Source organism: Cricetulus griseus, chromosome 4, assembly GCF_003668045.3.
Source record: "Cricetulus griseus strain 17A/GY chromosome 4, alternate assembly CriGri-PICRH-1.0, whole genome shotgun sequence".
NCBI lineage: Eukaryota > Metazoa > Chordata > Mammalia > Rodentia > Cricetidae > Cricetulus > Cricetulus griseus.
The window spans coordinates 197,425,026-197,451,956 of NC_048597.1; the positions used below are offsets into that span (position 1 = coordinate 197,425,026).

The 26,931-nt window shown below is 40.0% G+C and overlaps 1 pseudogene; it reads left to right on the top strand.

The window, feature by feature from the left end:
- Positions 1-2,962: 2,962 nt before the first annotated feature.
- LOC100759661 lies at positions 2,963-3,638 on the top strand (annotated as a pseudogene).
- The last annotated feature ends 23,293 nt before the right edge of the window (positions 3,639-26,931 follow it).

Genomic DNA, 26,931 nt, shown 5'->3' on the forward strand with positions numbered 1-26,931 from the left:
CAATGGATGCTGACCAATACTGGGGCAATGTATCTTCCAGAGGCATTTTGAGGCACACTGCTGCTAATTTTGCCTTTGAAACAGACTGCATTGGTTCGGATGCAACTTCAAGGCTCTTCCAGCGATGGTCTAGGGAAGCCACCTAGACTTCTCATGGATTTGTCTGTCTGATCATTCCATTGATGGGTGGCCTTCAGCCGAGTGTGCCCCGGTTAATACTCATTGTGACTGGTTTTATAGTCTAACCTCAGCCTCAGTGGCTCTATGGCAGGGAAAAATGAAAGGTATTTTAGGAGACCAGCCAAAATATGTATACAGCATTTATGAAAAATGGAAGCCCAAATGCCCTGGTTCCCCACTCCAATTTTCCTGCTTTGCCTGGTGTTAATTGCTTCCTGGCCTTAGCCCTTAGAATGGACCTTTAAATTTCATATCCTGCTCACTGGGAAGCCAAATATTTTAACCCTTTCTACTGTACGGAAGAAGCCATGATTTCATCTCCTCTTTTTGTGCTTTCTTAAAGACAGTTCAATTAACCTCTGAGCGGTAGGTTTGATAATTCTGACTCTGTATCCAGCCATTTCTTTGGATCTCTTCCTCTGCTGGTCGATTGTTGGCAAGATCAAGACATCATCCCGGTGATTCATTTGTTTCCTAAATCAAATCGAGCAGTGGGAACTCACTCGAGTCTTTTGCTGGTTTATGTTTCTATGATTCCCTGTTAAAGGGAGCCATTGGGAAAGGAAAAGATTGGCATGCTGTCCCTTGCAGGCTCACGTCTCTCATCTCTCCTCCGTTCTTGTGCATCTCCATAGAAAACGTCCCAGTAGCTTGAAAAGAGAGTGGTAAGGAAGCAAATTAGTCTGCGAGCCTTTGGCCCACCCCTCTCCAAGTCCGTTCGCTGGTCCCCCAGAGCCTTTTGAAATGGCTCTGCATCCCTTCCCTGTGTTTAATGAGACCTGCAGGCAAACACATGACTCTGTGGAAACTGGAGGCAGAGTTTAAACGCATCGATGACAGCCGGCTCACGTGTGAGAGCCCTTGCAAATGAACTTGGCTAATGGCTCAAGCAGATGGACAGAGGGAAGAAAGCTGAATGGTAGAATGTGCGAGGGGCCAAAGGTCAAGGTGAATGAGCCTGGTGGTTTCCTGAGGGCTGGGGGGTGTTTTGTGTGGCAGCTGAGATGGAGGGTTGTTTTTAATACGACACATTTTTTTCCCCCTAAACTTTAAGTAGGTTCATTCAATCAAGGGGGAAGGGCAGGCATGGGAGAAAAAAAAAAATCCTGACTGTTCATTGAATTCTCAATTAAAACTGAACTTTAACTTGGAAGATCAACCAGTATTGATTTCTAAGATATAGACATTTAAATACATTTTAAAAGGTGGTTTATTTAACAGATATTTTCTTTTTATAAAATATGGTCTCTTAAAGATTTTAATATCAGCATGCCATATTTTATGCTCTTTAAAAATAAAATAAATGTGGGTTTTTTTTTGCTGTTGGGACAGGCAAATCTAAAGCAGTTGAATATATATTTAAATATATACTACATAAAATATAACTACTTTGGGTTCTTTTTAGAAAATTCTACCTTCCAGATTGTTGTTGAGATTTAGATTGAAATTCAATGATATTTTTCTAATTCTACAACTCTTAATATTTTTCATCTTTAATCAAGTTTTTGGAATCCAAGCTATTAATGAACTTTCAGCTTGATAATCAAGCCCTTTAAAGAAGACCATAAATTTGAAAGGAAGGTTATTTTTGTTTCAGGAAAGAGATTATTTTGAAAGCCGAGCTATTTGCACCATTCATGGAAAGAAACAAAGCAATTCTTTGTTGTAAAAGTTGCATTCACAGTTTCTCTCTTCAGAGAATGGAACAGAGTTTAGCAAGGAGAAGTGTAGAAGGTACCCTGCAGTTACCTGGTGCCATGCCTTTCTAACAGGTATCACTATGGTCTTGGGGTCCATTAACTATTTACTCAAAAGTAAAATTTAAATGGTATGAAACCCTCAATCTAGGAATGTGTAAAACATTAATATAGCAATTAGTTGTATTGTTTATCAACTTGATTTCAAAACCTTTTCAGACTGAAGTTCATCCAGAAATCACCAAAAATGACCAGGATTGGCCGTTAAAAAGGTTACCTCAGACCACAATTTGCAGCCCCTTCCTCTGCAATTGTTACACATATACATGGAGGTGCAGTGTGTTGCTCTTCCAGGAATAATTCAGTTCCATTCACTGTATTTTATTTTTTCTATTTTTAATGTTTTTGTGGTTTTTCTAGACAGGGTTTCTCAGTATTGTTTTGGAGCCTGTCCTGGAACTCTGGAGACCAGGCTGACTTTGACCTCATGGAGATACACCTGTCTCTGCCTCCCGAGTGCTGGGATTAAAGGTGTGCACCACTGAATGTCTGGCTCATTCACTGTATTTTAGAAATGAGTGAACCAATATGTTTTGTGGTCACATACTTTCAAAATCATGATTGATCTTTATTTTCTTTCTTTTTAGTTATTTGTCTCATCTTTTAGTTTCTTATTTTCTATAAAGGTATGAGCTTCTGAAGTGATAGTTCATCATTAAAGAGGTTCTTTAGATGGTAGGACCTGTCCTCCAAAGAAACGAGAAAAACAGACTCACCCGCAAAAGGGGAGATTAATAAATATTTCTTTGTTATCAGTCTCTCAGTAATAGATATTCTCTAGCATACTTTTCTTGAAAATTGCATTTTATAAGTGACAGAAATAGAGAAAAAAAAAACAACTCAGTTTCCTTGAATTAGTAAATCTTCTTTCCCAAGCCAGTTTCCTGAACAACAAGCTAAAGTGGACTTGAGGAGGGAGTCAAGAAATATAAAGAAAATAATGCCAGTAAATATCTCTTGATGTTGTAAATAGCTTTTTAAAAATATAACTTGAGGCTTCCGACGCACTGTCCCCCAGCTGGTGGATGTGTGGCAAGAACAAGTCCGCCCCGCTGCCTGCCATCGTGCCCACCGCCCGCAAGGCCACGGCCGCGGTTATTTTCCTTCACGGATTGGGAGATGCTGAGCACGGATGGGCAGAAGCCTGTGCAGATATCAGAAGTTCCCACATCAATTACATCTGTTCGCATGCACCTGTTATGCCTGTTACATTAAATATGAATGTGGCTGTGCCTTCTTGGTTTGATATTATTGGATTTTCACCAGATTCTCAAGAGGATGAATCTGGAATTAAACAGGCAGCAGAAGGTTACACTTTGATAGATCAAGAGGTGAAGAATGGCATTCCCTCTACAGAATTATTCTGGGAGGATTTTCTCAGGGAGGCGCTTTATCTTTATACACCGCTCTTACCACACAGCAGAAACTGGCCGGCATCACTGTGCTCAGTTGCTGGCTTCCACTTCGGGCTTCGTTTCTGCAGGGTCCTATCAATAGCACTAATAGAGATATTTCTATTCTCCAGTGATATGGAGATTGTGACCCGTTAGTTCCCTTAATGGTTGGTTCTCTTACTGTTGAAAAACTAAAAGCATTGGTAAATCCGTCCAATGTAACCTTCAAAGTCTATGAAGCTCATGTCAACAGGAAATGATGGATGTCAAGCAATTCATTGATAAACTCCTACCTCCCATTGATTGACGTCACTAAGAGGCCTTGTGTGGATGGTCACCAGCATCACTGTTGTAGAGTATAAACTTTTCCCCATGCCTGATCATAAAACTTCTAATGTTCACAGTGTTAAAATGTTTTGCATATACATGCCAATGATCAATGATGTCTCCTTCATGGAAATGTATGATTCTTTTAAGTTTTTAGATATGTATCTGTATTAAACAATCCATAAAATCCTAGTATTAAAGTCAGTGAAGTGAAGCAGCTAGTTTCTTTTTCTCAAATTAACAAAATAAAATACCACAACCAGAGTTTTATGACATTGTTTGAAAATTACTAGTATGCTCACTGAAATTTGTTCAGGTCTAAACAAGCTGTTAAAGATCATCTGTAAGTGACTTGTAAATGCTGTGAGTTAGCATATGGTTTTATTCCTCAGCTCTTTAGTCACCATGCAGTGTCTGTATTTTATATGTGTGTTCATATATCCATGACTGTAATACATAAGAGTTAGATGGTATTACATTATCCTTGATACTAGGGATAATTCTTTTTAAGTGTCAGAAAAGTAATACTGCTCTCTCCAATTAATGGCCCTTTTATTGAGGGACCAGGCTATTCTTTTCCTTCTACTTAATTTTTCTCCTTTCAAGAAACAAAAGCTTTGTTTTCCATAGAGACCAATATTGCCACTCTGCCATTAAAAAACCTGTCAATATATATTATAATTGACATTCTGAATCACAGACATATGGTATTTCAAATCTAGGTAATGTGAAAAAGAAACCAAACATTACTTAATCTTGCATATTTCAAAGAACTGCTCCTCAGTCCTACTTTAGACTGTAGAAGCGTCAGTCCTGGTAATCTGTTTTTATTTCTCTGTGAACACAAAACAAAACAAAACAAACCTTGAAGGATAATAGTATCTTGGCATGTTCAAAAATAAATATTTAAGACCAGTTTTGAAGTCTGACTTCTAAAATAGTTACATCTCATCTCAGACTTTAAGTTTACATTTTCTGTACATACGTTATGTTTAAAACAAATACCTAAAACAGTTACATCTCATCGCAGACTTTAAAGTTTACATTTTCTGTACATACGTTATGTTTAAAACCAAATACTATTCAAGATGAGCAATCAGAAACTTTTATTTTTATCTGGTAACTAATTTGAAATTTTCATCTTAGGTAATGTCATTTTTGAGAATTAATTTCCTGCACAAACATTAAAATAGCAATCATCTGATTTTAAATCAACTGTTCAAAATAACTGGTGAAAATTATTAAAATGAATTTGTGGGTAATAAAGACTAACTAGAATATATATATATATATATATATATATATATATTATGTGTGTGTGTGTGTGTGTGTGTGTGTGTGTGTGTGTGTGTGTGTAGCTACCATACAGTTAAATCTGTTGCAAAATTTATGGTCATTTCTGAATTGTTGCTTTTCCTGTTGATTAACTGATCGTGTTAAGCAGCATCATTATGAATGGGTGCTAACTGATCTGGACATCATTTGGTTTGGACTAGATAAGATGTTAATAATGAAGCCATATGCTTATGTCTTGACTTAAAACTATTTCAAACAATCATTTACTAATTTGCTTTACTTTGAAGAACATAAACTTATATCAGTTATACCATCAGTAAAATTTTATTTGTGGTAAGAAATATTCCATTGAATTCTTGTGCTATAATGTGGCAATATGTCATGTTTTTGACAGTTTCTATCAGTGTGAAATAAAATTTAATTCTGGCTTTCTTGGATTGGTTAAAAAAATTATAACTTGAAGCTATGTCAATTGACAATGCAAAGTATGTACTTAAACTCCTGACAGGGTTTTGCACCATGGTGCCTAGTCTCTCCCTTGTTGAATAACAATGGCCTATGGCTCCAGCAACAGTGTAAACAAATAATTTCAAATACATTCTATTTCAGTAATCCAGAAAATAATTGATGTGGATGTTTTTGAGTGTCTTAGAGCTTTTCCCTGCTCTTGGCGAACCTAACTTGGGGGAATGACAGATAGTCAGGGTCACAAGCCACCCAGAACCAGTTTGTCTCACTCCCCCAAGGAATAAGTGCTTCCAAGAAGTACACAGAGAAAATGTACAGTTGTTGAAGAAAAAGTGTGTGTGTGTGTGTGGGGGGGGACTCACGAGAGAGGGAAGGGCCCCAAGGGAGGAATATCCCTGTATTGCCCTGCTCAGCCAGCTTTTATGGATCTTATGGTAGGGGCTGGATGGAGACTGAGGTATTCCTTGTTGGGATTTTCATTTTGAGTGCATCATGAACAAGCCACTGAATAGTCCTCATGCGCTATGCAGATTCCCTCAGCCCCACAGGAGAGCTACTCATCCACACAGAATAAGGGGTACTCTGTGCCCTGTACTATGTGCCCTAGACTTTGCCTTTACTACTAAGGGGACTTTAATGCCTCTCTCAAAACCATCCTATGATCACCACAACAGATAAAACACTGTTTATAAATGTGATTTTAAAAAATATATGCAGGTCTAGATTTTTAAATGCTAGGCAGGGAAACAACCTTACTAGGCTCTAGATCACCTGGGTTAGCCCTGTTCTGAGATTCTCTTGGGTCTTAAACTTAGACATTGTTTGAGGTGAAAAGATTTCCACAGTGTACTCTTGGATATTCCACCTCCTGTGGGATGCTTAGAAATGGAATGACTCAGGGTAGTTGTAGGTACCACTTCCTTCACCACATCTGGACCCAGTCCTTATGCACAAGTGATGAGGTGGTCTCCCTTTAGGGCAAAGGGAATTGGGCAAAGTGGGAAGGTTCAAATTCAGAGATACACAGAGGTATCTGTCACATGACATTTGAAGGTAAATTACATGATTGGCATCTTGATTCGCTTTTATCACTAGTAAAATTTCTGTAGTTTTTCTAGTGAGCTTTTTCAGTGATGCTTGGATCCACACTGGAGGAGAATCCTCATGTTTCTCTGACTCTTTCTCTGTGCTGCAGACCAAGGCTCATAACTTCTTCACTCTTATTGTTCTTGTGGGAAGGGTCTGTCTCTGCAGAGAGGAACTTTCAGAGAACTACCCTGGTATTTTCATTCCTCTATTGAGAAAAAGTGCTTCCTTTCAAAAAAAATAGTTAAAGTAAAACTGGGAATTATCATTTCTGACAGAAATGCCAATTTTGTGAAAAAAGAATGTCGGTTTTTACCAGATGCTTCTGGTCTTGGCTGACTAATCCAATTGCTCTCTCAACAGCTGCAAGCCCTTTGTGGGACCCCCATGTGCACCGTCTATCAGTTGGAGCCCAATTGATGCCTGCTGCAGGCACTAAAATCTAGGCAAATAAAATAGCAGGGGTGGATTATGAACAAGACTAGTAAAAATAACCTTCTCTCTGCCTGTACATTAGGACACCACAACTGTGCTTGGAAATGTTCTCAGAAGCTGAGACTGAATTGGAGGAGTTTTCGGCTGCCATCCAAGGATACCGTTAAAAAGAGATGGGGGCTCATTTATGGAAGGTTTACAGCTACAGCCTGGACTAGCAAAATTAGATTAAATGTACTTACTTCAATCCTAATATGCCTTATGGACATTGAAGGGCGCTTTACAGATGATGGCACCAAGTTATCCCCAATCACACATCCAGCTAGTAGACTAGATGGGATCTAGGTCAGATGGATTTCAAGTCTGTGTTCTTACATAGAAGCTGGTCTACTTTTTTACTTGACATAAGATCCAAGGAACATACCCAGTATACTCATCCAGCATGACCACTCCTTCTTTTGAGTATTCCAAATCCCCCCAAATGACAATATCCAAGTAAATCTTGTCATGATTTGTGGGGTCTCCGAGGGTAAACTCATATAGCTCTTCCAGAAGATCAGGGCTTGGTTTCCAGCACCTACCTGTGTCTCATAACTCCAATTCTAGAAGAACCAATGTCCCTCTTCTGACCTCTATGGGTTCCTGCATGTACTTGGTGTATATAAATCCACAGAGGAAAAACACACATACTTGAAGCAAACAAACAGATCTTTAGATGTATTCACGATGGGAGCTGTGGACCCTCAAATAGAAGAGCTGGACAAGCTTTTCTCTGCTCCTTTTATGAAGCTATACTGACACTGATGTGCTGGGTGGTCAATAGGCTCAATCATTGGTTGCACGATGGGCTCTTTAACTATACCAAAAGATTAAGTCTTAAAATAAGCACAAATTACTGCATAATGACTAAGTGTTAAATGCAGCTTCCTGTTTCACTAGGTTGGATCACGGTGGTTAAAAACAAGGGCCACGGAGCCTGATTTTCAGGCCAGAATCCTTGGATATGTCATCATTAGTTGTGTGATATTGCAGTATATTTTACTCCCTGTGCCCTGGTTTCTTAAACATTAACAAAACGATGCAGGTAGCATTGTGATGGTGAGTATGAGCATGATGTTAAATCATGGGTGCCAAATGCTTAGCAGTGTGGCACTTAGAATTCAAGTGCTGGCAATTATTATCACAGCACAAAATTTCTTAATATGGGTTCCTTTATTTATGACCACAGTGAATTTTGCTCCCATTTTCCTCCAAAGTTCAGTTACACAGACTGTTCAAACTAGGTAACTATTCCTTTACAAATTTCAAATACAATCTCAAGAAGTGCTGTTTGCATTTTTTTTCTAGTAAAGATCACATCAAGTTTCTGACACAATAATTGGATGAGTGTAGTGTCTTCAGCATGATTGACTTTAAGGGAGGTAACACTTGATTTGCAATGCTGAATCAAAAGGCCATTCTGTTACTTTATAGCCATGCCCTGTAAGGAGTACTGGCTTTGATTTATCTCATTACAGTCTCAATCCTCTGTGATCCCATAAATATATTGAGAACTCTTCAAGATGTCACATGCTGCTTCATAATCAAACAGAAGCTCCAAAATGGAGTTCATTCCTTCTGTAATTGCCAGCAGAACCCTAAGAGTTGAGCCTGGTCCTTGCATTTGATACCAGCTGAAGGAACAGAGAATCTTTGACCACTTTGGTCTTCTCTTTTTCTTGACATAAGACCCAAAGGACATACCCAGCATTCTCTTGGTGCCTGAAACTCAACAGGATTTACAGTGTTATGAAACTAACTTCTATTCCCTCCATACCTCATCTAGTTTATTACACAAATAAAAGTGAGGCAGCAACAAGATGGTGCTCTTTCATGTTAGAGGTAGATACTATTTTCATGTTTCCATCTTAGTTGAATTAATATTTGTGGGGTTTTGGTTTGTTTAGTTTGGTTTTCTCTTTGTTTGAGATAGGCCCTAGGTAAAATCCTCCTGCCTCAGTCTCTTGAGTACTGGGATTACAGGTTATTTTACCCTTCCTGGATTGCAATTCTATTAATAATGCTTATAGGCAACATTTTTCATAAAATCTCACACCCAAGTTTGCAAGCCCACACAATGTTAGTGACAAAAATATATGGTTGGCTTAAAATATTACTTTTTTGGGAACTGATTATTCTCTGGCATGGCCAATTTGTGCACCCTGCAAAGCTCTGTCTGTGAAGTGAAAACTGTATGAACCGGTACAACAGATTATTGCTGTGTTAATTCCTCAGTTATGTTAACTAAACTGGAAAAGAAGAAACATTCCTCTCTTTCTCCTTCTCTGGTTTCTCACCTCCCCTGTCTTCTTTATCTCTCACCTCCTCCTCTTTTGCTGCTTTTACTGTTACTTCCATTTTATCCTTGTCTTTGACAAGACAGTACTTGCCTCTTTTCTGACTAAGGATTAGTCATTCTAGCATTCCTACTTGCTTAGATTAGAAAGCTACCTGTCCCCCACATGCATGTGCAATACACTTCCTAAATTAAAAGTAAGCTATTTTCAGTGTAGTGTTAATCACTGATGTTAGGAGAGCATGCTAACTCTTCTAGGTAATGATTGGATAGTTAATGGGCTCCATAAATTCTGATCACATAAATATTTTCTTGCCAACTTAGAACAATTAAAAATAAAATGCCCAAAAAAGAAGAACAAATTTCCCTAGCAGGTCCTCAGACCAGAAGATGGCCCAATGAAAAGAAAGTGTTCGGGTCTGGATGGAGAAGTCCTCTGTCATAAGTGGTGTGTATGCCTGAGTGCAAGTGTGTGGGAGAGAAAGGGTGGGGAGCCAAAGGGGTGTGTGCAGATGTGTCGTCCTTTGGTGAGGAAAGCATTTCCATGGATGAGGCTTTAAGAAAGTTTGTGTGTTCTTAGGAACACTAGTTTCCTTGCTAGAAAAAACCTCCAGCAAATAAAAAATTTCACGCTCGTGTTGTAGCTGAGTGAGAAAAAGAATACTGGGAGCCAAACAGGTGGCTCTGCAGTTAAGATCACTTAACTGCTCTTCTAGAGGTCCTGGGTTTGGTTCTCAGCACCAACATTGAGTGGCTCATAACTGCTAGTAACTCCAGTTCCATGGAATCCAATACATTTTTCTGGCCTCTAAAGTATTATAATAACCTTATTTTTTGTTGGGAAGTTAGAGATTGAGAGTCCACAAAGGGAAAGGTGCCAGTATTCTTTATTTCCCACTTGCTTCATTTTGCTTGCGGACAGAATTAGGACCACAAAAGAACACTGATTTCATAGACTTGCCATTTTATATGAGTATTTTGATAACACGATTGTATCAATGCAAATGTTTTCTAATAGAGTAAGAGGATCAGTTGTTAAATTAGGCAGCTATCTTTCAGCATGTGTTACAACAGAGACTAGCCCCCAAAGGGATATGTACCTCTTTCAAAATGGTATTTTATTTGTGCAGGTTTTTTCCCCACCAAAGTCATACTACTGGAAGAATGATTTCATTCTGCTTCTCTTGACGTAAGGAAACTGTAAAAATGTCCCTCTACAATGGTTTATATAATGCCTTACCATTAAAGTTTTATTTTCTTGTCAATATTTTTACCCAGAGTTCAATCTTTGGATATGACAGGGACCTCAAAATTTAGTCACAGACAGTGGTTTTTATCTTATTTAAAATGACACCCGAGTTTCTAGGCTTAAGGAGTTGCCAAGAAAGAGCTTCCCTCTCTCCATTGGCTGTTGGACGTTCTCTTGGTGAACCTGCCATTTGGGGTGTGGCTGCCATTAATGTTTACCTTGTGTACATCTGAAGGAGTTGCTTTGTGTTTGAAAACTAAAACTGTAAAACTCTTGGTATCCCAAGGTTTTTGATTAGAGGTTTCTTTTCACACTAGAGGAACTAAAAATGTTAAAAGTGAGTGAGTCTGGGGCATTGCGTCTTCTCCCATCCTGGAAATGAAGACAGTGTCGACAATGTTCCTGTCTTACGCCACAAAAGGAGACCAAGCATGTATAACCTTATACACTGCTCCAGCTGAACCTTCTAAACCCCAGACCCTGCTAGCAAGTTTCGCCCAGACTATTTTCATTTCCATAGCATTCACATCCAATAAACTGCACAAAACATAGTGCGAGAGAAAAAAGGGGGACAGGAAATGGCTCTGTTGCACGGTTATTACATTCTATTGCCTGTGGGTTGCTTGTTATGAGTTTTAACTATGTAAATATGACGTACAGGACATCAGAATTTAATCTTAAAGCTTCTATGTAGGAGATAGAGTGTGACTTTATTGTTGGAGCTAAAACCAACTGGGTGTTGACAGGTTTCAAAAGTCACTGAGTAAAGCCTTAAAAAGAAAAGGCTCAGACTGATAAGCTGTCCTTTGATTGACAACTTCAGGCCTGACTGCCACTATTGAAAACAGTTGGGTGAAAGTTTTGTGGGAGGAAAAAAAAGTGTTATTTCATAAGAAGCTATACTGGGAAATACAGCAAGATTTACAAGCTGATGGGGCACAGAACCCAAAGAAAAACAGGTGTGAGGTTTAGAAAAATCTGGAAACTGGGAGAAAGAATACTGTCTACGGATGATTTAATTAATATTGTTAAAGGACTTTATCCAAAAGAATGCTGACTTAGGTAGAAAAACAAAACATTTCTTCCTGCCAGCTTTGGGTTTCAACAAATCATTTGTCAATAGCTTGTGGTGGAAAAGGCCAGCAGAAGAGGAAAGGATAAAAGATTACAGTGGAAAATGGATGTAGGAGGAAAAGGAATACAGTTCTGTATCATCGTCTCAGTATAGTAGAACCTGTTCTGGTGTTATAAAATACACCATGAAAACAATAAAATAAGGGCATTCTAAAGTAGCCACCACTGGCTGATTGAAATACCAGGATTTTTGTACAGGCTGTATCTTATCATCTATTTCCCATAAGGAAGGATTCAATTCCTATTGTGCTAATTATCCCACTATGTGCACCATAAACTTTTACGGTTTGTTATGGAATGTCATTTGGCCATTTCTCTTCCAATACTGCATCATCAGATTCAGATGGGAAACACAATCTAAGGTGGCAAAGTGTTAAAGAAATGCAATTCCCTGGGTCTAAATGAAATGGCTGATGTCCCCCTCCTGGGGAAGTACAATTATGAAAGCTGTGCTCATTTCCCAACATGAGTAAGCAAAACCCTCATCTGAAACTGGAAACCTACATATTGGGTCTCTGGTCATTTCCTTGTTTAACTCATTGATGCCATAAACTAAGGCCACCACTGATCATGTCAGAGGAGAGCTCAGTTTTTAAACCTCCTTAATGACTTCTACAGGGAACTCCTGCTGAAAATTGCACCAGCCAGGGCCAGCCCATGGAGTCTGCAGGATCATCTGTCACTTTTAATATGCTGTTTAAAATGTACTGAAATTGTTTGCTTTTTCCTAATTATAAAAATCTATCAACAGTTTTGCATTTTAATCCATAGAACATTTTCAGAGGACTAGGTGATCCTATAATATTTCTATGAAATACTAAACTCCCTGTCTGCAAGATCATGGAACTCAAGGATGTTTTCACTGTCTCCCTTTTTTAGGAAATAAAACAATTTCCAGAGACTATAATTGTCATCTTCCAAAAGTGAAATGTCTGAATACTAAATCGAGTAAATTTCACTTACAGGGAAACTCACTACAACTGTAACTATGGGTTTCAGGAAGTTGTGAGAATAAACTTAGAGGACAATATTCTGGACTTTAAATTTCTTTTATTTTATGCATATGGGTGTTTTGTCTGCACCTATGTCTGTGCACCACCTGAGTGCAGTTCCCAAAGAGGCCAGAAGAGGGCATTGGATGCCTGGGACTGGAGTTCCAGATGATTGTCAGCCTCCAATGTGGATTTTCGAAATGGAACCAGGGCCTCTGGAAAAACAGCCAGGGCTCTTAACCACTGAACCATCTCTCTAGCCCCCATTCCCGAGTTTTTAATGGAACTATCTTTCATACAGAAACCCCATGCAAATACTCTAGAATTCACAAAATACTAGGTAAATATGAAATATTCAGATATGATGATTTAACTGTTTGTCCACCTGAGACTTGTAAGAATCAGCAGAAAGCCTTGTCCAGTGCAGGAATTTGCAGCTCTGTCATCACTGTGGGAGCCTATAACTGGAAGAAGCTTAGGCAGCCATGGCAGGCGTCACTGTAAACTTTTAGGCCCAAAGCCTTCTCACCATTTATAAACTACCTCTGACTATCAAGCTAAACTATGTGCAGAGTTCTGAGTTGCTTGGACTCTGGTTAGACCCACATCTAGAGATTCCAGGGGAGATATTTACTAATTACAAAACAAAGCAATTTGGAAAGCATGGAAAAATTGGGATAATAAAAAGAAGCCATTGTGGGTGATGGGGGACACACACACACACACACACACACACACACACACACACACACACACACACACACCACCCCAAGGTGAAAGGCTGGCTTATGGAATACAGCTGAATTCCAAACCTGCCCTCTACTTTTAAGAAGTGAGGACATTACACAAGGAAAAAAACAAAAGTGAAAGGGATTGTGGGTGGTGTCCAACCTCTCCCTGGAGCAGCCCAGGTATCACTTTTTAACACCTAGCCCATCATTTGGTTCCTCTTATGACATTCTAGTGTTTTGTGTGAAATTCTTGTCAAGTCTTCGTGAGTTGTTCTCATCTCTTTTCTGAGATATTGCTGAATTTTTACTCATTTATCTGCAAAGAGAAAATGCCCGTCTCTGCAGGACACTCATGACATGTTGTTTCAGCCTCACTGGATTTGCTTTTGGGAGATTAAATCCATTGTTATCTTTACTCAGAGTGCTGACAGCCTCGTCATCCCTGTGTACTATAAGTCAACTTGATCTCTAGGGCAAGAATGCGTCTTCTAGGGAGATGCCGGGCATTCATAACTGCCTCCTCACTTGCCATAGACTTGAGAAGACAAGCTGAGCAGGCCAGGAGTGGGGTGTGGAGATGAACTGATCTTTAGCAGTGCCCTTATGCTTCACACCAAGTACTCACCACACATACACAGCCCTGCCTTAAATATGTACATCTTCTCTTGATAGGGGAAGAAATGGGTAAAACAGAGCATAGACTCCAAGAGCTTGAACTGACACAAGGTGACACGTCTTCTACTGCCTTCAAACTGCAGAATTCTGCAAATGTTTCAAAGACTCTCTGGGTTGCTGAATGTTCACCTGATAGAGATACTTTAAAAGCTGAAAGAAATCCCTTCCTCTCAGGTAACCAAGTGTACACTTACGTTGGGAACAGCCCCCCACACGTCATGGTGTTAGATCAGATTAATAGACTCAGGTAAGGCTGCCTGTAGTGATAAACACCTTTAATACTAGCACTCAGGGGCAGAGGTGAACGATTCTGAGTTCAAGGCTAGCCTAATCTACATATCAAGTCCCAGTCAAACCGGGGATACCTGTAGTAAGAGCCTGTATAAAACGTAACTGTTTCAAGTGAACGAGAAATGTAGGTAGTAGGAATGAGGCAGGCAGCGATAGAAACCCAAAGTACAGTTGGGATGGTGGATTCTCAGTGGGCTGGAGCAGCTTGATAAGGTTTGAAGATCCAACTGTTCATCAAGGTCATAGCTTGTGTTGTAGTAGGGCAGCTAGCTTCTTGTGTTAAAAACCTATGGTCAAGGGTCATTTAGGTGTACTCCTTTGTATGCCCTCAGTTGAAGGGTGCTTCTTATTTTCCAGCAATGGTTGTCATTCTGGCTGAAGTATGGTTTGTAGAAGGGAATAACAGCAGGTGATAAAGTAAAAGAGACGCAGGTGCAGACAGCCAAAAGCTGCTGTGTCAATCCTAGTGATGGGTGTCAGAGCCAGGTGACCTTCGCACACATGGTTACTTGCTAGAAAGTCACCAGGTGACTTGCAAGTTCTTGAACTTGTGGAAAGGGGGACAGTGCCATAGGTGAGAGAGTGGAATGGGATCAGACAGTATAAGGAACAGATGATGTACTGTAAGAATATAATGTTTTATGGAGCTGAAATATAGGATTCATGGGGGCATATGGCAAGAGAGCCTTTATCATCATAGGAAACCAAAGGCATGATGAAGTACCCACAATCATTTCTTTCAGCCTTGTCTGTTGTGACAGAGCCAGAGCCCCAGTCTTCTGGGTGTCTATAAAGAAAGACGAACTGGCAAGAAACAGGCTCATAACATATGTTGTGGAAGCACACGTTGAACTGTGTAAAAAGCTTTCACATGAGTGTCTCATTTAACTCTTATGCAACTTGATACATTGTGTATGCTATTATTTTCTCGTTTGGATTTATGTAGACATTTGGACTGTGAGAAGCCATAACTTCCCAGAGCAAAAGCCACTGTTCAGGTCCTCAGATCCTGGATTTACAATTAGCTCTATTAGACTCCAGAGCTGATGGACATCTATAAATAACACTGCTTCTCATTTAGCTGTTATATGGGAAGATCCATTTATATACCCCATTGTGCTTGCTGCAGCTGCCAGACACTACCATATCCTAAACATTTAGAGTTCCATGGATAACAGAAAATATCTTTAAATCATGATGAACAAACAATTGACTAAATGTTTGCGCTGGGCCAGGCCATTTCATTTAAAGATGTAGCCATTCATTAGATGTTTAAATGAAAAACCTGTGATATTGAAACGTAAGCACACAATCAAAAATGTATATTATCATTGTTCTCACTTCAAGGTAGAGAAGTTACTGTTTAGAATTTAAGTTTATACAGAACATTAGTTTTTCCAGATAGATAGCTAAATCTGTAGTAAAGGTCCTGGACTTTAGTCCCGGAACACCCACTGAAATAAAAATTGTGTGTGTGTGTGTGTGTGTGTGTGTGTGTGTGTGTGTGTGTGTGTGTGTGTGTGTGTTCCTGTAAGTTCGCATGAGTGGTAGTGATGGGGGGTGTCACATAGCTGGGTGAATACTGGGAAGCTGACCCAGGTGGGAAGCAGAATGAAACACCAAATCAAAGGCAAGGCATCAATTGTTCACTGGGCCACTTAAACCAGATAATATTGTGGCTTCAATTGTGAAACAAAACAGAAAGGAACCATTTAAAAAAATACAGAAAATTGATTGCTGGTAGAGCGAATAAAAAGATACTTTTACATAGACAATTTCAAATTTTAATGTTTAATAAAACTCTAAAAATAGGGTTATTTTCTCAATCTACCTGTTAAGATTCACCAACCAGTGTTTCTTCAACTATCCAAGAGCCTATCCTTTCATATTTTGGGTTGTGAACCTAGCCTTTGATGGCTGAGCCATCTCTCCAGCCCAGCCTATCCTTTCATGCGTAACCTATCAAAGCTGTGCCATTGTTATTTATATAGTTCTCCCTCAAAGTCTTGTAAGAGATAAACCTTAGGCCACAGTGAAGACTACTGCATTCTCATGTAGAACCCCTGTGGGGCCGTACTGTTTATTCTTTCAGTATAGATTGTGCTACGGAAAATTCATTTTCCTTTTGTTTGATTGAAACATTGTAACACCCGCACCCCCCCCCCCACAAAGTTACAATCAGACCAAAATGGCATTTTATTTGCCCATCTGGAGATCACCAAACCCACAAGCTTGTTGGTGTGGAGGCCATCTGTTGTGAATGCAGACACACATGGAAACTTCATCTCTGAGTTTCGCTTTCAACTTTCTCTTCAGCTTGCCTGAGTAGCAGGCAATTCACACCAGTTGCTGGAGATGCAATCTGAGAGGCCAGGACAGGTTGCTGCCTTTTAATGTCACAAACACTAGCCCTTGCTGGATGGGGAGCACCTTTCTGCCATCTCAGCACTTCCTACCCTCTCCCCTCCCATGTCATGAGTTCAGGACAAGGGGAGAGGCTCAGAAGTGTACCCATTCTTTTCCCCCCCGAAGATTGCTACAGTCTCCCTATGCAATTCTTAACATATAGAACAGAACAAAGACTTTGATTCAATGCTTTATTGTGATTTTACACTTCTATCTTTCTATTTTGAGCTGGAGAAAATCTTTTAGTTAAAAAAAAATCTTTCAAAAATTGTATCCCTTAAGCAAATGAACTTATGCCCAAATCACAAGGACTGAAATTAGAGACGAGTGTTGCTTTTGTCTAGCTTAGCCTATCTATATACAGGTACAACTTGATGTCTGTGGCACAGCCAGCGTGTTAACTGCACTAGTTTGAAGCTGAGGCCCGGTGCATGGCTGTGAGTAAAGAGATGGAAAAGAAAGTGCACTTTCCTCTGAACTGAAACTGTCACTCCATGAGGAGGAAGGAAGCTCATGGGAGTCAAGAAGCAAACAAATGTCACACGTTTGGGAAAACTGCTGGGGAGGAGACTGACCAGCTAGAGTTATAGAGAAAGACTTCCTGCCGGTGGAGCCCACTGACAGCTGTGCAGAAAGCACCAGGTTTGCAGTGATTGGGAGTTGTTAACCATGTTTGGGATGGGATTTATGGTGATGCAGCTGCTTTTGAGTCATCCCTGTTCCTGTTAGCAATCCCTTCCTTATCCTCCTGTTAGTAACCCCAGTAAAAGTCCACGGCTTCACCATACTGGACTCAGGTGCCATGGCGACTTTGTTCTGTCATAGGTTCCTTTTCTGTAATAAATCTCTCTCTGTGTGTGTCTCTCTGTCTCTGTCTCTCTGTCTCTGTCTCTCTCTCTCTCTCTCTTTGTGTGTGTGTGTGTGCACTCATGTGTGTTGCCTCTACAGGAAACCTAGCTAGACAGATAGATGGATTTACTTGTCTGGATCATGTGTCATTTCTGACAAATTCCAGTTCATTTTTTTTTTTTTTGAGCACTGTCCAGGATTATGCCATCCACAGAGGATTTAATAAAAGTGTTTTGGAGAAACTTATGACACAGAAAATATAAAGTATGTATCTTTATTGTTCATCATGCAGCAAGACAGATGGAATTAACATTTTAATTGTTGGTTACTCCTGTAGAGCAAACAAAACAAAACAAAACAACAGAACCTCATTTATGAGTTTCTTTGACGTAGAAACTAAATCAGATGATGAATTTTCTTACACAGCTTTGGTTAAATCCTCCCTAAACTGTAATCAAAGGACCCCAGGGTGTCTTCTCTTTCAGCTCCTTAGCTGGCCTTGGGATTCACAAGTTCAAACCCTTTAGAACTCTGGTGAGTGACAAAATGATGGATATTGCAGTGGAACCTCTGGCAGACAGGACTGGGTAAGATCTGAAGGGTAACAAGTAGACAAACAGGCCCAGAAGCCAGGAAAGAGATCCCAGAGAGTCGGCATGTATGGAGGCCAAAGGCAAGTGGGACAGAGGGTACATTCCAGGGACTCAAACACAGGTAACCATAGGAGGATGGTGATGAGAGAGGAAAAGATGATAAAAAGTCATTAAGGTTTCCATATGTAAGCTCATGCCATCTGCTAACAAGACAGTTTTACATCTTCCTTTCTAATTTGGATAACCTTTATTTCATTTTCTTCGCTAAGTGCTCTGACTTAGATTACAAATATTTTGCTCCTGATATCCAAGGGATGATATATTCCTTGGGGGATTGTCATATATGGTCTTTAATATATTGATGGGCGTTCCATCCATACATTTTAATTTTTAATATTTGGTTTAATTTTATGCATGTGTGTATATGCATGAGAGTTCAAGTATGCTTGCAGAAGAGGGTGTTGGATCCTAAAGCTGAAGTTAAAGGCTGTTATACATAGCCCATTGTTGGTGCTGGGAACCAAACTCCAGTCATTTGAAAGAGCAGCAAGTGCTCATAACCTCTGTGTCGTGACTCTAGTTCCATGGCATTATCTTTGAAAGCAACAGGAAGCCTTGAGGCCGAACTCAAGCAGGACTGTGTCAGAATAGAGTTGGAATTTTTAAGAAATCTCCGACTTTTGCCAAGAGAAAAACTTAGAAGAGGTAAGAGAATGTAAAGGAAAGCCCACGAGAGCGTTTCTGTGCATTTGTAGGTAAACAGTGATGTGCTGGTCCCAGGCATAAAGACGTGTAGGCATGTGTGAGGCAAATCACTCTTTGCCTCTATAGAGCCTTGCTATTACATGTAGGACCACTGGGTATCTCTTCCTCACTCCACCTTCTCTCCTTTCGTTGTATCTTGTATCTCTCATGCTGACCTGAAAATGTACAATATCCATCAATACTTGAGGAAAATGCACAGTAATTATTTGTATTCCTGTTACTGTAACTGCCTGGTTTCTTTTAAACCTATTTGATTTTCATGTTTAGATCCTATTGCATTCATTTTCTCACATCCTCCCGCCATCTGTGCTTCCTTCTTCTGGCTGTACTTCCAAACTAAAACTGGGGAGGAAAAGGAATCTCGATGAACAGGAATCATCCGCTGAAGAAGCCAATGGACTGTTTTTGATACATTGTAAAGGTATTTATTTAAATCCTGTCAGAATCAAAGAATACATTCTTTTCCGGAATTCTAGAAATCCCCCAAAGAAATGGTACACCAAAAATAAAGGACAAACCAGAACCAACCTCCATTTATTTCAGGTTTTTCCCTCCATCCCTTCCTCCCTTCCCCCTCCCCGTTTCTCTTTCTTTTCCCCAAGACAAAGTTTCCCTGGTTGTCCTGGAACTAGCTTTGTAGACCAGGCTGGCCTCAAACTCACAGACATCTGTTTATCTCTGCCTCCCCCAATGCTGGAATTAAAGGCATTGCCACCACATGGCAGAATGAAGGCAAGAGGCTCTCTGAAATGAACAGAATGCATTTGGTGTAACTCTAAGGAGCATGCTTGGCAGATTTGACTGAAAGACCTCCCAAATCCCTTTTGATAGATCTCATTCGTAGCCTGCCAGGCTGCCAGGCTCCTGGAGCCCCCTGGTTAACCTTCCTTAGGGATGGAGCCCTGAGCAGTTAGGATACAGAACTTCCCAGTGTCTCTAGGTTTGCAATTTATTGTCAACCTGCCTCTGTTTTTGTTTTCTACTTTTCTTTGGAGACAAGTTCTCACTTTGTATTGCTGCCTTCAAACTCACAGAGACCCTCCTGCCTCTGCATCCCTAGTACTGTGAATAAAGCATGTGCCACCAAGCTCAGTGGTCAGTGTGATTTTCTGAAGTGCTGTGTCATTCCAAAGTGTTTCAGTTTCTTTCATCTCTAAACACTTGGAAGGCTATGCCTGATGGAAAATAAAGTCTCTTTACATATGCTGACCTCCAATGACCACATGACTTGAAGAACTGCGTCTAACTACCCCTGCAGCCTGCTGATACCCCCTGTGCATGGATGTTGCATGAAGTACAGCTACTCTGTGCCCTGGATACAGTTCACTGGAGCCCTTAGCCCACAGACCTTTCAGGAGATAGTCTTGCTTGCTTAACAATCTGCAGGGCTTTTAGCCATGGTGATAGGGATATTCAGGCCTCATAAATCCTCAAAAAAGGGAGCAGGGATTTCTCAATAGAGGCAGATGCTGTTAAAAGAGATGGATTGGTTCTTATTTAAGGCCACAAACTGAGGTAAAACAATAAAGCACAAACAGGCAACTGGAGACTGTTGTACTCGGAACAGAGCAAGCAGGCTCAGAGGAGCAAGGCCTTCCTGATTCTTCTCTTAGTCCCTGCTTCCTAGAACAGCCTGGCATGCTGTGAGCACACTGTTGGTCTTTATCAAATGAGTTCAAGACAAGTTCTAAGACCAGCAGGGTAAGAACACCTTACTATGCACCCACTGCCTATGCTGAATAAGGAAGACTCCCAGCGGGGCTTTAATGGAGCACTTCTCAAGGTGGCAGCATGTTAGAGCTAAAGAGTGAGCACGGAAAGTGAGGGACTGTCCTCACCAATTTCTCCGTGGCCATTCCTGGCCTTTATTTGATGCTGGGAATAATCACCATGCAGGGTAGCATGCTGACTAAGGGAACCACACCCTTTCTGTGGGAATTGTCAAAAACAAGAGCCCAAAGCAAAGGAACTGGAATCTGTGTCTTTCTTCTTTTGAATGTCTAGCTGTCTAGAAAATCCTAAAGCTTTGGTTATGAGCATTAGCTCTGCCCAGGTGCAGGCTTTTCTTTCTTTCTTCCTTCATTCCTATTAAAATTCACAAAGGGACTCATAATGTACAGTGGAAATACTATAGATGTAAGGTGAATTTACACATCTGGAGGGCCTCTAATGAATGGAGAAAAGGAGACAGTCACCTGGCAACCCCACACACATGCAAGTTAACCCATTTTTATTTGGTGTCAGGAGGATGGGCCAAGTCTTCAGTGTACTGGTATAGAATGAATGTCAATGGTGCCTTAGTAGAGTCTGGTGATGGCGTTTAATTTTACTCTTACCTTTGTGTCAAATGTTACTCTGGAACAAAACTACAGTGAAGTGACTCAGCGTAGTCCTATAATTAGAGCAGCTACTGACTCATGAAACCTTACATCATTGAGGTTGGTGAGGCAGCTCAGCAGAGTCTGATGTCCAAGCATAAGGCATATGAAGATCAAGTTTAGGGTTGCAATGGGCAGACTGAAGGCTGGACTGACTTCAGGGTAGGACCTTTGTGACTCCTTGAATCATACCTGTCCAGACATGTGATACTCACATGGCAGCCTGATTTTATTCTGAAGATAATGCATGCCAAGGTGTTAAAAAAATGCTGTGCTTTAATGCAATAAAAATTCTTTTAAAATTCAATTGTGTTTTTTCTTACAACACAATTTTGTTACAATGGAGAAAAAAATAGTAGTTTTGAGTTCTAAATCAGAAACAGAAATTATAAGAAGTCACAGTGTCTCTGTGCTGAAGATAATAATTGAGAATGGATGCCATTAATACCTTTATGTTAAGACATTTTAAGTGTTTTAAAGTAGCTAGCACTGGCGATGACTGTGAGCTCTGGGACACTGCCAAATCACATTGGGAATTGCCTCTTTCAGGTTCTGGGTTCTCATCACAGTTGGGAATCCTTAGCCACTGAAACTCAGAAGAAAATCAGTAAGATATCCCTGAGACGCTCAAGATTCCTGCCTCGGTTTGAATCTGATGACTCTATGAACCTGATTCAGCTGAGCCTGGGGAGCAATTTTAGCTCAGAGCCAGCACAATTAAGAACAAGCACATGTGTTCTGATAGAGTCCTATTTGTTCAAATATTTTCTTTTTTCTATTAAAAAAATTTCCATTGGTGTTTTCTATTTATTGGAGTTAGCCTGGAGGTCCCTACCTCCTGACTTGGCTCTTCATTTCCAAATCAGAACTCTAGCTTTGGTCTTTTTGATTCAAAAAAGTCACCTAACAAGTCTTGCCTCTACCACCACCTTCCAAAGTTTCAGGGCTGGAGTCCTGAATTGGGACAAGAACGGACAGCAATCCTGGCTTCTAATGCTGACCCGAATACAGTTCTCATGGCTAGAGTTTTTTTCCAATTAGAATAATGAAGCATTTAACGTAATTTCTCTAATTCTTCTATTGTTATCACGGTTTAAAAACAAGGGTGCTTGCTTCCAGATGTCTGGCTCACCAGTGCCCAGGAACACATGGGGCTATTTTGTAGTGGCTGATGGAGTGTGGTGGAGAAAAATAAAAACCAGATGGATACAGATTAACTCTCTCTTCCCAGTCCAGGTTTCTCTATGGATCCTGGTCATGGAGTTTTTCTCTTTCAGTTTTATATCTCTAGGCCAGTCATAAGCTGGGCAATGAATCAGAAGAAACCATTGAGTTGGTCCAGTCAGCTCATAAGGTCATGTTCTTTTGCATCTGTCTGATTTGGGGCAGTAGTTGTTATTAGTTACTATGTAAATGGCATAGGGATATTTCACCAGAAATCTAAACAACAGACTCTGACCAGCTGCCCAACTGCTCAGTAATTACAGAGAAAGCTGGTACTCAAAGATCCTCCAAGGCAAATTTATACTACCTCCTAATTCTGATTTGAATTCCACATTTCCAGGTGATTTCCCTTTAGGATGAACTGAAGTGGCCTATAGAAGAGTCCTCGTGTGTGTGTGTGTGTGTGTGTGTGTGTGTGTGTGTGTGTGTGTGTGTGCATGCATGCCTGTGAGTGTGTGTGCGTGTGTGTGTGTGTGTGTGTGTGTGTGCATGCTGTGAGTGTGTGTGTGTGTGTGTATGTGTGTGTGTGTGTGTGTGTGTGTGTGTGCCTGTGAGTGTGCAAGCACATGCACGTGTGCAAGATCTAAAGACACAGCACAGCACATGGATTATTTTTGGCCCCTTTCTTTGAGCCCTATTCTGAAGCTGACATTATGTACTTTCTTACTCTCATAAGAAGAGACGGGAAGAGATTTGCTTCCATGGTAAAGTCCACAGGCATCCTTTCTTGTAACTTCCGTGGTCCAGCCCCTTCTCTGAGGAAGAAACATCTCTCCTTTCACAAAGGAGCTGAATGCAAGCTTGCGTTGTACCATCAGCCTGGTAGTTGAGGTTAGGGTTTCTGTCACCAAACCTATGGTGGAAATTTCTATCAAGTGTTTCATTAGTGGGGTGTGTTCAAAAGAAGAGGAGCAGTGAGAGAAGAAACTGAAGCAAGAACATTGTTGATTCTGCAACAGCTTCAGCATGGTTCCAGAGTGAAGCCACAGGGTAGTAGAAAGTGTACTCTGGGGTCATCCCCGTAAGGCAGAGGGTTGGTCTGGTCTCTTATATTTTTGGCTGCCATTCCTCACTGGTTCTCAAGAGGAACAAGGCTTTCACTATATAATGGTCAAATGTATCTCTCTAAAGTAGGGAAGTTGTATACTGTTTCAGCCAGAAGTCACAGGAGCAAGCAGAGGGCCATGGCTAAACACCAAAAGCTCTGACACTGAATTCAGCATTAAATGTGTTCTGTGCTTAGAGCCAGAGATTTCTGCAGAGGATATCTGATAACACAGCTCTCTACCAGCTGTTTTGGTAGTTGTCATTAGTTTTACTTTGTATTTTTCCCCTAATATTTTTCTGAGACAACATCTTGCTAGATAGACTAGGAACTCACTATGGACACAACAGGCCAAACATAACCATAGAAACTCTCCTGTGCCTGTCTCCTGAGTGTCAGATACATTTTTAACAAAGGGAACATTGACAGCTCTGAAACTTGTGTACTTACGTCATCTGTCAGTTGGTTCATTTTGGAAGATGTCTTCCATTCTTTCTAGTTTGAAGTTAATAAGAACTTCCTAAAAAGAAGTGCCAGGTTTGAGACTATTACTTCAGAGTCCTTATTTCATAGATTTTCAATGTACTATCTCAGTAATATTTGAAAAATTGCAGCACTCACAAAAGTTTAGTAAAACTCGTAAATTTTATGAAATGACATATTTTGTGCTTCTGATTAAATATTAGACTGTGAAGTTCCCAACTTAAATAACCTCTCTGGCTATAAAATTAGTTTGCCACAAAGAGACTGAAAAATATAATTGTACAGAAAAGTATATATATGCTCTTGACTTTGATTCTCTATGCTGCTGTTCACAGAACACTTCTTGTTCAGGTTTCTTCTTAGTGATGACTGTGGAGTCCTCAGTTTTGATGTTATTGTTCACAATTATTTTAGGGAGGATAAGTTTCTAGTATTGTCCTTATAATTACGTGATGCACTCTCTTCTTTCTTCATTTTTTCTGTCCAAGAAGTAATGAGCCCAGTTGTTTGACAGAAGAAAAATGCTTCTACTATGGTTGCTAGGAGTGGTGTCATTGTGTAAGTGGTCAGGTTCTTTTGAATAGCTTAATTTAAAAAATTCTTTTTATCCTTATGAGTGAATGTTAATAGATTTCTACTTGGAGAAGGCTGCGTGTCTTTGTTTGAGCAGAGTCCCAAGGATATGGCATAAAGAAGATAGAGATTGTTCTCTTTAAGGTTTACACAAGCTTAAGTTGCATAGCTCAACCTCTTCCTTTTCTTTTTCATTTTTCATTTTTAGCACAGAGTCTCACTTGGTAGCCCATGTGGACCTTGAATTCAGGATTCCACTGCTTTCAAGACAACTTTATCAGAGCTTTGAGATTGAATGCCTGGACATATTAATTAAGAAAGTCAATTTGATTTTTTTCCCTTTTGTGTAAATAATGCTTTGGAGTAAACTGAGGGTCAGAGTCATGATTCCTGTGTACTCTAGTCAAAACATCAAACAGCATCAGAATCACCCATTGTCTTATATTTCCCTAGATTACACATTGTACACGAACCTTTAGAATTTAGCAATAAATAGTTACCTGGATCGAGCAGGCATCATAATAACTATAATAGTAACTAGTTGTAAATTAACTGAATTAATGAATACATGAAGGAGACAGAATGGGACCAGACTGTGAGCCTCATCCTCTTCAGATACAAAGTGGAACGAAACTTATTGTTTTAAAATTGGCATATTGTCTTTGTACATGGGTCTCAGTTACATGAAAACATACATGTATCTAATGCAGTTGGGTGTTTGACCCCTGTACCCTCCTGCCACCTTTTCTTCACTCTGTCTTCCCATTAGTTGCCTTTGTTGCTAGGGACATTTTTGCTTCTACATGGTCAAGGACAAGCATGGTGGCCTGAACTTCTCCACCATCTCCACACCTTCACCATGTCTTCACAGAGAAGCAGGACCAGTTCTTCCTGGTCTGCCAAAGCAACTTACCCCCTAGGTAGAGTTGAGGATGCAGCAATCTCTTAGCTAGTGTGTCCAGCAGCAGAAGCTCATGAATTTCCTATACGGTAATGGTTGGTTCTCTTTCACCATCATTTGTGAAACAAGAAATTTTGAGTAAATCCCTTTTGCATGCCCCCACCCACCACCGTGTGTGTGTGTGTGTGTGTGTGTGTGTGTGTGTGTGTGTGTGTGTGTGTGTGTGTGCGCGAGCTCTTGCACATGTGTGTGCGTGCACTTGTGTTTATGTGTGTGATCCATTAGTAGCAATCTGGATGACTGCAATAGCTGTGTCTTATGGTTTCTAATATGTCTTTTGGTAGCATGAGCACAAACAACAACCAAAAGCCACAAACAAACAAACAAACAAACAAACAAACAAACGGATAACAACAAACCCCATAATGCCATTATTGAAAGAATTAAATAAGGCTTGGGAGAAATGGAAACACAAACTAAATGAATATAACTGCAGACTTAAAAGTAGCTTTGAACTGGGCTATATTAGCACATAGAATGTGTACTGAATAGAAATCTGCAATCATTTTGGTAAATTTGGAGTTATTAATTCATAAATGGGAATATTCAAGTCATTGGAAATATTTTGAGCAAAAGATTTTTCCACTAAGCCATGTAAACCTAAAATAATGATCAAATTATTGCTAAATATCTTTTCCTGATGATTAAAGAGTCTTAAAGAACATGTTAAAACATCCCCCAAGCCTGGGCCTTAAAGATGGGAGCCAGTAAAGAGAGCACTTTCTAACAAGTCCATGCTGACATATTTTGTTGTTTGGAATGATATTATTTAAAGATGCTTGATTAGGAGCTTTTTAAAAAGGCCATTAAGGACGTCACATGCCAAGTTTTTAAATCAAGCAAATCTAGGTTCAGATCCATAAGGGAAAATAATCGTGTTTTCTTTTCATCTATTTGGATTAGATTGAAATCATCATCCCCACTCCCAGGAAACTATAGCTGTATTACTTTCAGATACATATCTTTAGAAGAAACAATTCAAGGAAACTTTTGAGTCTATGTCTATAATAATATTGGTTAACTCCGCTAGCCTTTGGCTCTGAGGTCCAGGACTTTATATAGTATTTAAAATTCATCTTTTAAAGTACACTACTCACTGGGCAGAAATGAGAGAGAAGCAGAGATTTATCCATAAAGAAAGCCGAGGCCCTGGAAGTCAAATCTGTCTGAAGCTTTCTAAAACTATAATGAAACATTTGTCTCTGCATAAGAACGCCATGGAACTCTTTTGTTTTGTTCATAGCATCATTTATTTCTCCAATGAACTTGTGTTAGTTATACAGTCAAAAAATGTATATTCTCAG